Source organism: Cicer arietinum, chromosome 5 (genome assembly GCF_000331145.2).
Source record: "Cicer arietinum cultivar CDC Frontier isolate Library 1 chromosome 5, Cicar.CDCFrontier_v2.0, whole genome shotgun sequence".
NCBI lineage: Eukaryota > Viridiplantae > Streptophyta > Magnoliopsida > Fabales > Fabaceae > Cicer > Cicer arietinum.
In genome coordinates, this window is record NC_021164.2 from 4,861,372 (window position 1) to 4,868,620 (window position 7,249).

The window sequence follows — 7,249 nt, forward strand, 5'->3', positions numbered from 1 at the left end:
AAATATCTTCATATTCATTAAAATTACCATTTCACCCGTAACGCATAAAATTCTTCGCAAAGGATTCGTCGCACTTAATTTAATTTATTTATCGACGAGTAATTCTAAACGGCATCAAAATATCTTTTTGATCATAAAGACTCCAAAATATTATTAACTTTGGCTAAAAAGCCTCTGAGCCAAATTGTTAAGTGTTCATAAAAATGCATAAAGTGTACTTTAAAATTATGGGTCTTACATCACACTTACTTTGGTGGTGGTGGTTTATGTAAAATCACCAAAGGGTCCCTAGTGGTTGCAAAGGAGCAAAGTTTCACTTCTCTCTAAAGGATGCCTACGAAGTTATGCAAGGAAGAAGTGAATGCAATTGAAGATGCATCTTCTGATTTATGACATATGCGCCTGGGTCACTTGAGTGAGAAATGACTCAATATACTTGCGAAGAAAAATTTGCTTCTTGTGAAAGGTACGTCTCTAAAAACTTGCACCCATTGTTTTGCTGGAAAACAACATAGAGTTTCTTTTCATAATACTGGTCCTCATAGGAGGCAAAATATTCTTGATTTAGTTCATACTGATGTTTGTATGATGGATAGTAAATCTCTTGGTGGTGCATCATATTTTGTTACTTTTATTGACGATCACTCTAGAAAAGTGTGAGCATTTCCTTTGAAATCTAAAGACCCGGTATTTGGAGTCGTCAAGAATTTTCATGCAAGTGTTGAAAGAGAAAAGGGAAGGAAATTGAAATGTGTTCGATCAGATAACAATGGTGAATACAAAGGTCCATTTGAAGAGTATTGTAGAGAACATGCAATCAGGTTTGAGAAAACAGTTCCAAAGACACCTCAGCATAATGGTGTTGCAGAGAGAATGAATCGTACGATTAATGACATAATCAGATGTATGCTCTCTCATGCAAAATTATCGAAATCCTTTTAAGGTGAAGCAATGAAAACTGCAGTGGATTTGATCAATCTTTCTCCTGCTATTCCATTTGATGGTGATGTTCCAAATAGAGTGTGGACAGAGAAATATGTCTTTTACCGTCATTTGAGAGTTTTTGGTTGCAGATGATTTGTTCACGTTCCAAGAGATGAGGGGTCCAAGCTTGATAGTAAATCCAAACAATGTATATTCGTCGGTTATGGTGATGAAGAATTTGGTTATAGATTGTGGGATCCAGTTGACAAGAAAATTATCAGAAGCCCATATGTGATATTTCTTGAAGACCAGACTGTTGAAGATTTTGATAAAGCTGAAAAACAGAAACCAAATTCTAGAAGTTACATTGATGTTGTGCCTAAGTCCCCTACAGAAACTCTTATTGATGGGGGAGATATACAGGTAGATGATGAGAATGTAATTGATGATCATGTGCCTCACTATGACGAGCAGGTTCCAGTTGAGCCACCAGTCGAGTTTGAGTTGAGAAGATCTACTAGAGAATGTCAACCTTCTCAAAGATATCCTCCACATGAGTATGTGATGATCACTGATAGTGGAGAGCCATAATACTATCAAGAAGCTATTATAAATGTTGATCAATAAAATTTGTTAAAGGCCATGCAAGAAGAGATGAATTCCTTGCATGAGAATCAAACATTTGATTTGGTAAAGTTGCCTAATGGCAGAAAAACATTCAAGAGGAAATGGGTATACAAGATAAAGGCAGAAGAGAATAGTTCTCTACCAAGATACAAAGCAAGATTGATTGTGAAAGGTTTTAATCAGAGAAAAAGTATTGACTTTGATGAAATTTTTTCACTTGTGGTGAAGATGTCCTCTATCCGAGTTGTGCTTGGGTTAGCAGTTAGTTTGAACCTAGAAGTTGAATAACTTGATGTGAAAACTGCATTCCTTCATGGTGATTTGGAGAAAGAGATCTATATGGAGCAACCAGAGGGTTTTGAAGTCAAAGGTAAAGAGCAGCTTGTGTGCAAATTAAAGAAAAGTTTGTATAGGCTCAAGCAAGCACCTCGATAATGGTACAAGAAATTTGATTCTTTCATGGAGAAACATGGGTATGGTAAAACTACTTCTGACCTTTGTGTGTTTATCAAGAAATTTTATGATGGTGATTATATTATTCTATTGTTATATGTGGATGACATGTTGATTGTTGGTCATGACACTAAGAAGATTCAATCTTTAAAGAAAGATCTGAACAAGTCTTTTGCAATGAAAGACTTGGGTCCTGCAAAGAAATTCTGGGTATGAGAATGACTCGTGACAGAAAGAATAAAAAATTATGGTTGTCTCAACACAATTATATTGAGAAGGTGTTAGAGAGGTTTAACATGAGCAATTGCAAACCTGTTAGTACTCCACTTGTTAGTCATTTTAAATTGAATTCTGATAAATGTCGTACAAGTGAGAAAGATAAAGAAGAGATGAAGAAGGTGCCTTATGCATCCGCAATTGGTAGTTTGATGTATGATATGGTATGCACAAGGCCATATATTGCTCATGCAGTTGGAGTTGTTAGTCAATTTGTCTCTAATCCTGGTAAAGATCATTGGCAAGCAGTGAAGTGGATTCTCAGATACCTCAGAGGCACTTCCAAAGTGTGTTTATGCTATGGAGGTGGTGAACCTGTGTTGGATGGCTACACAGATGCAGATATGGCAGGTGATCTTGATTCTAGAAAATCTACTTCTGGTTATATGATGACATTTGCAGGGGGAGCTGTGTCTTGGCAATCAAGACTACGAAATTGTGTTGCTTTATCCACTACTGAAGCTGAGTACATTGCAACAACTGAAGCTTCCAAAGAAATCTTGTGGATGAAGAAATTCCTACATGAGTTAGGCCTCAAGTAAGACAAGTTTGTGTTATTCTGTGACAGTCAGAGTGTGATCCATCTTAGCAAGAATCCGAATTTTTATGCAAAGTCGAAGCATATTGAAGTGCGGTATCATTGGATACGAGATGTACTAGAAATGAAGTCATTTTTAATTGAGAAGATTCATACTGATGAGAATGGTTCAGATATGATGGCGAAGACCTTGCTTGTGTCGAAGATGATATGCTGTAGAAAGAAAGCTTGCATGGTTGAGCAGTACCTTCCCACTTGAGTCGTGAGGGGGAGATTTGTTGGGTGGACTCACTCCCCAAGTGAAACCCACTAGTTTTATTAGTATTAGTATTATTATTATTGAAAAAAAAGAAAGAAAGAAAAAAAAAAGAGTTTTTAATGGGCTTGGCCCACGTGAAGGAAATAAAAAGGGATTTAGAAATCCCTAAGAATTAGAACGAAAGAGAACGGCTGCCAGAGAAGAAAAATAAGGGTTTGGTTCCGGTGGTGGTAACAGTTGTGTAGCAAACTTGCTCCGTTTGATCTACAAATTTAGTATGTTATTCCTACCATTGAGTTTGTTATTTTAATATACAGGTTTGAGTAGTTTTATCTTCTCTAAGAGTTACTTTGGCATACCCACTTTAGTGGAACGTTGTTATAAGATTGTTATTGTTGATTGATGTTTCCTATTGTTATTAGGAAGACTCTGGTGTACCCATTAATTATTATAGTGGAAGTTTTTACTGGACTAGGTCCCGTAGTTTTTATTCTCTCAATTTGAGGGAAGTTTTCCACGTTAAAAATTGTGTTTGTCTCATATTTAATTTTCGGCCAATTATTTTTGCTATGTGGAATTCTATTTTCTGTTTGGTCATTTATCTACACAGGTGGGGAAAAAATATTCCGCATTATTGAAATAGTTATCGCTAATTATCTCTGATTTTTCTCAACAGTTAGATTTTGACGTATCATTTAATAGTGTTGAGTTGGTTGACCAAATCAACAAATTAAATTTTTGAATTAATTTAGAAAAATATTTAAACTTTAAAATATATATTCTACCTTTATCGTCATGAATATATGGAGCATGAGTACAACAAGTTGAAAAAAAAAAAAATGACTAATAGTTAACTTTGATAACTGTTTTAACTATTAACAATATTAACCAACTAAAACTAACTTGATATAATTAATTGATTCAAAGATTTTCAACTAGCTGCCTTCTTTTTATATGAAACTATTTACACATTTCATTTCACTACGCCAAAAATGATACTTTATAGCGCGTCTTTTACAGCGCTTATTAAATACAAGCGTTGTTGTAGAATTTTTTAAAAATAACGGAGGATACAACAACGCTTTTTTGACAAGCACTGTTATAGGGTCACATAGCGCTTGCACATAATGTTTACAACCCTTTTACAATGCTTTTTGTAAAAGCGTTGTAAATTGAAGCGCTCTCCCATATCTTTTACTGCGCTTTTTGAGTGCTTTAAATACAAGCGTTGTAAACTGTAGCACTCCCACCTTATGTTGCATGGCTTTTAAAGTGCTTTTTGTGAAATCGCTGTAAAATTCATGCGCTTTCTATAATTAAATGACCTATTAGAGCGCTTTTTATATAAGCGTTGTAAAAGGTTTGCGCTTTAAATAAAAATCATTCACATTAAATAAATAAAAACAAATTTAATACGCTGTCCTAACCCTACGAACCTTCACAACTACATGAAATTGATTAAATTGATGATGGTTTATATCTTAGAGATGATCATGATGAAGGAATTTGGATTAATCTATCGTTTCGTATCGTTAATGGACAAACAAATGTGAATCCCACCAGAAAAAGAAGAAAGGCATCTTAATGTGTTTAATTGTTTTATATAAGCCATGTAATCTGAACTGAATTCATGTAATTTTATTGTTTGATTTGCCAGAATTGAGCATTTTAATATTTAGCTGTAATAGGTCATTTAATTAAGGAGGTGTTTTACAGCGCTCATTCAAAGAGCGCTGTAATAGGCTTTTAAAAAGTAAAATAAGGAGGTCTTTTACAACGCTCATTCAAAGAGCATTGTAATAGGCTTTTAGAAAACAAGTTAAGAGGTCTTTTAAAGCACTTGTTGTAATAGACTTTTGAAAAATAAGTTAAAGAGGTCTTTTACCGCGCTCTTTCAAAGAGTGCTGTAATAGGCTTTTAAAAAATAAGTTAAGGAGGTCTTTTACAGTGCTCTTTCAAAGAGCTCTGTAATAGGCTTTTAAAAACTAAGTTAAGGAGGTCTTTTACAACGCTCTTTAAAGAACATTGTAATAGGCTTTTAAAAAAAAAGTTAAGGAGGTCTTTTACGGCGCTCTTTCAAAGAGCGCTGTAATAGACTTTTAAAAAAATAAGTTAAGGAGGTCTTTTACAGCGCTATTTCAATGAGCGCTGTAATAGGCTATTAAAAATTAACTTATATTTTTTAAAAAATAATTACATTAAAATGAATACATTTTTCACATGCTTTAAATTTTATTTATCATATATACATTAACAACATAATTTCTATTTAATTTTTTTTTTACAACTCTACTATAGCATTTTAAAATATGAATGTTTTATGTTGTCGCGGCCTAAAATTTCGAGTATTTCTCGAATTCAATGGAGTCGCCACCAAAATTTATTTTAAAATAGGGAAAATATTGGGAAACCTTTAAAATAGTAAAAATAAAAAAAATGTGGTCTTTGAAACCAAATTTTGAGTTCGGGAGTCGATTATGCGTAGGGAAGGTATTAGCACCCTACGACATCCGTTAAAAAACGGTTACCTATAATTAATTGTGCAAGATTAATTTTAACTTAAGTATATTTATTTTTCTTTACTATTAAATATGAATAACAATTATTACTATATTTAAAATATGATTTTTGAAATAAATATGTCCTTAACAAATAAAGGACAAAAAAAGAAATTTTTATTTATGTGCTTGACAAGAATATGATCTTGCTCCTACATATCTCCTGGTGCGATGGAGAAATCAAAGCTACGTAGTTCTTGATGTAGAAAATGTTTATGTGTTGAGTGTGTTTTAAAGAAAATTTGTTTTGTGATAAAAAAATGTTTTGACAAAATAGAAAAAATAAAATAGTTTAATTTGAATAAATACTTTAAAATACGAGTTTTAAGACGAATCAGGTTGTACAACTTGTGTCCCAAAACTCAAGGAATAAAGAAGATGTCACATCTAATTTAATCCTCTAAAAATATTTTATTGTTCTCGATTTTTAAATTGAGTTTCAAAACCACCAAGTAGTACAACTTGTGTTTTAATAACTCGAAGATAAAAAAAGTTACATCTAATAAATAAATCGATTTTAGATTAGTTCATTAAGATAAATAAATGAATAAATAAATAAATAAAGAGAGTTTTAGGACTATCAAGTTGTACCACTTGTGTCCTAACAACTCAAAGATTAAAAGATGTCACATCTAATTAATCTTTTAAAATTCGATTATAAATATTCTTTGCTTTTTAAAAAAAATTGATGTTAAATATGAAATAAGTTTAAATAATTCTGCAAAATAAAGTCAGTAGTAAACACACACAAAATGGTAAAAAAAAATACATGGACTTGTAATATGATCTATTAAATAAATAAACATTTTAATAGAAAAACATATTCAAATGTAAAATCTTTCAAAATAGCTTTTAAGTAAATAAGTGATTGAAACAAAACTCTAGTAATATAAAGTAAAATTCCATCTTTCAAATAAAACAGTTTTAGCTTCCAATCTAGTAGTATAAAGTTCGAAAAGCTGTAAATGTGAAGATAATGAGAAGATACATGCCTTTTCAGATACTGGTGAAGACAAAAACGGTGGTGTACGGTGGAAGTTAGAACGACGGTGATGCCTCCTGTTTCTTCTTCTCTTCCTTTTTATGTGTTTTTTATCAGTATTCTCTTTGTAAAAAAAGATGTATTTATAGAGTGTTTTTTTTATCTGATTAGTTGCTTTCTGGTCTGCCTTGACCTGATTTGATTTTTTTTGTAATTTATTTTTGGCTTTATTTTTGGTTGTAAATTGATTGTAATTGTAATTTAAAAATTATAACTTGATTTAGCATTGTAAATTGATGAACCTACTTATTGTAAATATAATTACTTCCTTTTTTAATATATATTTCCTTTTTTAGTTTATTTTTAAATAAGTTGGACAAAATTAGGGTACTACAGCTGCCCCTATTTAATTATATTTTACTTGAAAAATATGAAAATATGAATAACAATGGTATTCGTTTTCATGTTATTAAGTAAAAGATAAGTAAATATAAGGACCTAAATTTTGTCCAACAAAAAACACATGTATTAAAGTGCATTTGAAATATTAAAGTGGGAATGATGCAAACTTTTGTTGAAATATGCAAAATAATCGTCTTCGAATTAATTACCGATGCGTAGATCGACAGAAA